Genomic DNA, 8348 nt, shown 5'->3' on the forward strand with positions numbered 1-8348 from the left:
CTATCCTTTATCTCTGCTCTTTCAGAACTAGGACTGAGAAGGAGTTCATGTCCAAGGAGGGGGATAGAAGAATAAGATAAAGTAGAAAGAAGGAAAAAATTATTGTAGAATATTAATAGATTTCAGTATAATGCTGCCCATTTAGGAAGTATATATGGGTACTTATTTTTATCCAAACATATGAAAATACTAAGATGGTCTCAGTAAAAATAGCACTTAAACCAAAATTACACCAAAGCCTAGTGTTTACACCAGGTGGTCACAACAGTTCAGGAGAATTGAGCATCAGCAATTGCACATCATAACGAAGGATGACAGGTTGTGTTCAGGATGAAAAAGGAGTCAAATGACCCAAGAAGGGATTAATGATGATAACTTAGTTTTTCTCTACCACCTTGGAGACAACTCTAGAAGATCTTAATAATATTAAAAAATAATAATAAACACATAGAAGTGTAACAATATTAACAATACAGGTCGATATCTTAAGATGCACAATGGATTATGGTTAACCTTGTCATAATTTAAAAGTACAACTTACAACATAACAATGCAGATAAAATGATTAGTGTAACTGTAGAATGCATCATTTTAGTTGTAGACCCTGAACCACGAAGATATTTTGAATTGTGGTCACTTTTGTAGTCATGTTTGTAATATTTGTGATGTTATTCTGGATACATAAAAGGCAAATGAATGGTTTAATATTATTAGTAATAAATATTTTCAGAGTCAGAGATGAAAGAAGAGGAGAAAGCTGAGGAAAGAAATTCAAAGATGTTGAAGTAAAAACCTTGTGTCTTTAAACTTAAGTTAGAAATATTAGGCAGAATTCATGATTGCTATTTTCCCCTCTAAGGAAAAATGCAGGTGTTTTTAAGGCATGGGAGTATGACAAATCAGATGCAATGAACATGAAGAATTCCAAATTGTCATATAAAAATGTGCTCCTAAATGGACCCAGAGCTCCTTGGGAAAATGGTTGGTTCTTTGTGTAGGACAGGAAGTATTCTTTCAGTATGAACATCTGATGTATTTTTGTATCAGAAAGCAAGAAACAAAAACTAATGGGGTTATGTCAAAAATAGGATGCAAAAATCTAGGTGCCCGTGGCTCATGCCTATAATCCTAGCTATTCAGGAGGTTGAGATCTCAGGTTTGAAGTCTGCCAGGGCAGGACTCTGATCTCTGGCCAACCACCAGAAAACCAGAAGGTAATGATATTGTTCAAAACATGTTTAGCTGACTTATGTAACTGTAACATCTCCATATATCATTTTATAATAATAATAAAAGTGCACAAAAGGAAAATAAAGTAAAACTAACAAAAATAAAATTGCAATGTAGCATAAGTTGCTTCTGTTGGTACTTAAAAGGAGGCAGAGGAACAAAAATGAAAATCACATACCAAACTCATTGAAATATGTATGTCATTGTTAAAACATCAACTCATTATTTTAACTATTAGTAACTTTAAAAAAAGTTAAGCAATTATCCTATATTTACTTACAAATGTTATTTCGGATAACTATAAAGAAATAAATTATAAAGGAATACAGAAAGATTCCAGTTAGTTAATTGTGAAGGGGAAAAAATGTCATATTTAAACACTAAGTAATGATGATCAATATATGCCAGAACTTTTAGCTAAGATCTTGATGTAGAGCTTTACAATGAAAGGAATCAAGTTGGCAAATCCTTGAATTCACTGATGGTCTCAGCACCAGTAACTTCTGGCATAATATATTACTAAAGCAATAGCACCTCCTATTATTTATCCTTAAGAGCACTTTCTCCTTCAAATAATGAATCTGATTCACTTCAGTATTTAGTGCTCATTTCCAATCAATGGGAAATACTTTAGTACAAGTCAATTGCCATAGGAAGAAATAACCACGTACATTTGCAGATATTCAAGAAAATAATTGACTAATTTCTATAATAAGCTAAAAACATAAAGGGAGAGAGTGAAAGAGCATGAGATTTTAAACAACTTAATAGACCAACAAATAGGAGCAATACAAGATAAACTCAGATATACAAGAAACATAGATAGGAAAATGATGGTCCAAGGCAGGCCCCGAGAGAAAATGGAAATGGGTGACTCTCTCCAAAAAATAACGAAGGCAAAAGAAGGGCTTGGGACATGTCTCAAGTAGGAGATCACCTGCCGAGCAACTATAAAACCCTGGACTCAAATCCCAGTATAAGCAAACAAACAAAAAAGTAAGACCAATAAATATCAGCAGATTGATTTTTATGCTTATTTCCCAAAACAAAATGAAATAAAACAATGGTAATGATAATTTGGAAATGGGCTCCTAATTGAAATATAACAAAGACTCACTAATTTGTGTAGCTGTGATAATACTCCTTTAATTGTCAGAGACATCTTGAAATGTTAAAACATGGAATAACATGATTTTGCTATTGCTTTAAAATATTCAAGGAGAAAGAGAGTAGGAAGAAATAAAATAATTTTGGAAAAATGTTGATGGAGGTTTGAGGTAGTGAATGGGTGTTAGAAATGTTATACTTCGCTATACTTTTGTCTGGAAAATGTTATAATATTTCTTAAAAGTTTCACTTTTTGGTAAGTTGCTCCATCACGTTACATAGAAGAAAAACATTTTAAAATATGGATTGCTAAAGTTTAGAGTTGAATCCAAGTTTAAGGAAGAAATTAAGTCATTTGGTTTAAACAATAAACAATCTGCCACAAACTGGTATCCTTGACTGATGTGGTGAGACTATCACAAACCTTGGAAGATGACAAAATAAGTCCAAACATGATGAAGAGAGTAAGTCTTATAGTAGTAGCTCTGGTCTTAGTCTGGTGTAAAATCATAAAATGTTAACACATGGTGCTGATATTTTTTAATAAATTTAACTGTATACTTAGTAACACATTTTGTAAGTCATTGAATCTGTGGGACCTTTGCTGTGCAAAGATTTGATGTATTAAAAGAATCAGTTATGTTAAATTATAATTGCAATGTTGTATAGAAATACTCAAATATGCTGGGCGCCAGTGGCTCACTCCTGTAATCATAGCAAATGAGCTGGCTGAGATCTGAGGATCACGGTTCAAAGCCAGCCCGGGCAGGAAAGTCTATGAGACTCATCTCCAATTAACCACTAGAAAACTGGAAGTGGCGCTGTGGCTCAAGTGGTAGAGCACTCTCCTTGAGCTGAAGAGCTGAGGGACAGCATCCCAAGCCCAGAATTCAAGCCCCATGACCGACAAAAATAAAAATTAAAAAATTAAATAAAGAAAGAAAGAAATACTCAAATCTGTAATCAATGGTTAGATGCTCAGAAAAATATTTGTTTCCAAACTTTCAAAAGATTCATAAGATTTTCATAAGATGCACAAAGGGACCTTAGTGAATTTTTGAATTATTTAGCACATACTTGGCATTTAAAAATCCTGTCAAAATTAGTAATCAGAAATTTAAAGCTTCTTGTTATTTTTTTTACTAAAGGAGAAAAAAATCCATCCTATGAAAATTGAAACACACTATGTTTATTTTAAGATGCTTTCTTTGTTCAGGATTTTATGAACTTTTTAGAATTCTAGTATCTTTCATTTGCATATTGAAAAGGAATCATGACACTTCACATTTGTCATGACTGATATAAGTTGATTTGGTTATTTGCTGTTTAAAATAGAGGAGGTTGTGTGTTTGTGTACTGTTCATTCACATAATCATTTTCGTAATGAAATAATTGTATTTGCAATACATACCTCTTGGTGAATAAATCTGATCAGGACACTACTTAAGACAGACGTCACTGAGATATGCTAATGGGCTATGTATCTCCTGAGACAATAAAGACAATGATTACAGGACTAAATGTGCATATTTTAATTAATTAATTTTAATTTAAAAATTATTTTTTCATAGCTAGTCACTTTTTTTTTTTTGAAAGAATTCTGTTATATAACTGCAGTCTGAAGTTCTGTGCATTTGACATTTCAGGTATTCTAGAAATTGAATTTGAAGATTTCATTTATTTTTCCCAATAATATGTCAACCAAGAGATGTCTGTTCAGAAAGAGATCATTGTCTTCAGTGGTTCCGGGTAGATGGCAGAGGAGAAGCTGGAGGCTAAACAAGCTCTCACATATAAAGCAGGTTTAGTGTTCCAGTGAACAGTCTTATGCCAGGGAATCACACCAAGTGTGCCACTACAGTACAGAGACTTTGGCCAGAGAGGGAAAATCCAAGGAAGGAAACAGATCTGAGCAAATGCCAGAAGCCGCAGCTGCAGTGACGGCAGAGGTGGCAGCGTCCATAGCCACCATACTTGCAACACAGCGAGTGTGGGACACAGGTGCCAGACGCAGTGGGCATGCAGATTTACTCAACACCAGCAAGAACTGACAAGGAGCAGACATCTTCATCCTGCAGATCGCAGAAGAGAGACAACCCTGGAACCAAGACTCTTGCGTGAGAAGAAGCATGATGTCCTCACTCCTTCTCAGGGAGCAGAGGAGGGAAGGCCACGCCTCCCCATCCCCACTACCAGAGATCTCCATCTTTGACACTGACAAAGGGCTGGCTGAGCAGCTAGCTCCAACTCAGGACTTGGAAGAAAACAAAAGATTGATTTAGCAGGTCACAGGAACCTAACCTGACTTGGCAGGCTCAGCAACACCCAGGGAAAAGTCACCCAGCCCAGGCAGAAAAAGCTCCACCCATACAGGAGTGGTTTTGTTCACTGGGTAAACAGAAACAGAGGCAACCCCTTCCTATAGCAGCCTTGACAATCAATGGAAATTCAGTAAACATAAAGCATGAGAATGGCTCCAGGCTGGGCTCTGTGAGTGTCTCAGAAGCTAGCCCCTCAGGGAAAAGCTACTGTTTGCTGAAAGGCCTCAACTCTACCCAGAACCTAGCCTCATCAAAGCATCTCCAAAATTGAGGAAACAGCCATCTCCCTCTTTTGTGATACTCAAAGCAGATCTCCTCCCAGAGAACTACCCTAGGAGGAGGATCACAAAATCCTGGATAAAGCAGAGCAATTTTCTGCTTGCCCAAACAAACTGACATAAGAAACCAATCAACCCACAGGAAAATCAAGCACCATAATCAGACCAGAGACTCCAACAAGAGACTGTTTATGGACAAAAGGGACATACAGGATCTTCCCATGCCCCTCAAAAATATCAAAGAACTCTTTTTTTGTACCTTTTTTTAAAAAACCTTTTTTTTTAACTTTTATTAATTTTTAACTTAAAAAATTGTTTTCTATTAAACTTTTTTTTTCTTCATCATAATTTTTATTTTAGGGGTATATGTGTGTGTGTGTTTTTGTTCATAAAGGTTTACTGACGTTTTGATCCTTTATTTTCTTTCTTTCTCATTCTTTTCACATTCTCTTCTCTTTTGTTCTTTTTTGCGTGACTTAATTGCTGTTCTGCTCACCCCCAAATATACCCGTGGTCGATTAGACTTAAATTCCTTAATAGCAGTACTACCTCTTTATACCTATGTAATATTTTAAGTATTTTTATTTTTTAGGTTTTCAGGTCTTCTTCCTATCCCTCCCCCTTTCTCATCCTATCCCCGTTCTTCTCGGTATATTACATTTCAAATTTTGCATAATTTTAAAGTGTTTCACTTTTTAATTATAATTCTTGTTTTTCTATTTTTTCTTCTCTCTTTTTTCTTTTTCTTCTTTTTTTCTCTCTCTCTACTATCATTCTACCCAATCTATTTCCCTCTTTGAGAGTAGGACTTAGTTAATTCAACACTCTCTTTATCTTTCCACAGCCCACTATTCCTATTTTTACCCACATCTTACCCTAAACCTAATAATTTCTGGTTTGCCAAATTCTTCTTTGCTGTTCATAGTCCATTAATACACAGTTGTTTGATGTTGAATAAATATATCTGTTGAACTAGATTGTATCTGCAGACTTTTGACTGTTCAACTACAGACTTTGGTTGATGCTTGCATTAAGATAGTATTCTAGCACAAAACTGGTGTTACTTTCATCCCAAATGGGCAGAACAAGCCGGAAAAAAACAAAAGAAAAATGGCAAGTCCGGGTATCTCAATTCCCACTCATGAAAATCAGGGGACAGAACAGACAATGAATAATCCAGAGGAGAGCTCCCATAAAGCTCTACATGCACTACTGGTAAACATGGTAAATGAAAAGATTAAAACCTGCAAAAGACTCAGTGTGAGCATGATAAGGAGAGAGGAGGCAAACCAAAGGTAAATACTGGAATATCATGAGCTTGAGGAAGCTACTCAAAGATTGATACAGGAATTGAATGAGCAGCTTGAGAACACTCAAAGAGAAATAAAGGAATGGCGTGAGCAGGCTGAGATCAGTCAAAGAGACAGGAATTGCATCAGCTGGCTGAGGACAGACAAAGAGAAAGTCAGGAATGCTGTGAGCATGCTCAGAACACTGAAAGAGAACTACAGGAATTGCATGAACTGAGGAAGCTAATCAAAGTGTAATAAAGGAATAGAGAGAGCAGGATGAGAATACACAAAGATCACTAAAGGCATTCATGGAATCCACGAATGGATAGCTGAAAGAAGTCAGGGAGTCCACAAAGGGAATGCTGAATGGAAAACAACAGAAGGAATGGGAGCCAAAGAAACCATAACCAATCATCTAAGTGATTTGAGAATAAACACTGAACACCAAATTAAGGAAGTAAAGTTCATATAAGATGTAAAACAAAGCCCCAACAAAGAATTTGAAGCCATCAAAGCCGACCAACAAGAAGGAAAAGAAATATAAAAACAAAGTTGAAAGTCTTGATAGTAGGCTAGACCATGCAGAAGATCGAATCTCGGGGATTGAAAACAGCTTAGATATTATAGAGAAAGAACATACAACCGTACAAGACAAATCTATGAAATATATAGATCTATCCAACACTTGGAAGACACCATCAGAAGGCCTAATCTGAGAATAATGGGTGTAGAGGAGCACTTAGAGACAAAAGTTAATGGTCTAGGAAATTTTTTAACAGGATCTTAGCAGAGAACTTCCCAAAAATGCAAAAAATAGGCCTATTCAGGTACAAGAAGCTTTTAGAACTCCAAATAGACAAGACGAGAATAGGACATCCCACCGTCACAGTATAATCCACACAGGATCAATTCAGACCAAGGAAAAGATCCTTAAAGCTGCCAAGGAGAAAACATTAATCATATATAAAGGGAAATCAGTCAGAATCACCTGAGATTTCTCAGCAGACACAATTAAAGCAAAAAGAGCCTGGAATGATGTATGCCATGGCCTAAAGACAAACACCTATCAACCAAGAATTCTGTATCCAGCTAAACTCTCCTTCATAACCAAAGGTCAAATAAAAACCTTCCATAGCAAAAAAAAAATTGAAACAATATATCTCCACCAAACCAGTCCTACAAAAATTCTTAAAGATGTCCTACACATAGAAAACCAGCAACTCCACAATAAAGGCCAAGAAATTGCCCCTTAACTGAGAATCCAAGAACCATAGGAAGAACCCAGTTGCTGCAGCACACAAGAAGGTGAATAACATGGCAGGAACTCCCAAATACCTCTCATTCCTATCTCTCAACGTTAAAGGACTTAACTCTCCAATTAAGCGACCTACATTGTCTAGTTGGATTAAAAATCAAGATCCTTCTATCAGCTGCCTTCAGGAGTCACACCTTGCCCATAAAAACAAACACATTTTCAAGGTGAAAGGCTGGAACAAAATCTACCAAGGAAACGGCCCCCATAAACAGGCGGGAGTTGTAATCCTAATATCAGATAAAATAGACTTCAAATTAAAATTATTGACAAGGGATAAAATATGTCACTACATACAAATTAAGGGATGACTCCTTCAGGAGGATATTACAATTCTAAATCTCTATTCGCCAAACAACGGAGCACCAATATTTAGCAAGTACTTTGCCTCAAATCTCACATAGATCCAAAGACATTAATTGGGGATTTTAACACACCACTCTCCCCACTAGATAGATTAACTCGGCAAAAACTCAACAGAGAAACCACAAATCTAAACAACTGCATAGATCAACTAGATTTAACAGACATCTACCTTATATTTCATTCAGGCAGCATCCAAATACACGTTTCTCTCAGCAGCACATGGAATATTTTCTAAAATAGACCACTTTTTGGGTCAGAAAGAAAACTTGTCCAAATTCAGAAACATTGAAGTTATACCTTGGATTCTCTCAGACCACAAGGGAATAAAATTAGAACTCAACACCAAAAACCACCAAAGTCCTGTAACACATGGAGGCAGAACAACACACTGCTGAATCACGAGTGGGTCATGGAAGAGATTTGAAAGTAAATTCAAATGTTC

Source organism: Dipodomys spectabilis, unplaced genomic scaffold (genome assembly GCF_019054845.1).
Source record: "Dipodomys spectabilis isolate Male_0828 unplaced genomic scaffold, ASM1905484v1 ptg000402l, whole genome shotgun sequence".
Classification (NCBI taxonomy): Eukaryota; Metazoa; Chordata; class Mammalia; order Rodentia; family Heteromyidae; genus Dipodomys; species Dipodomys spectabilis.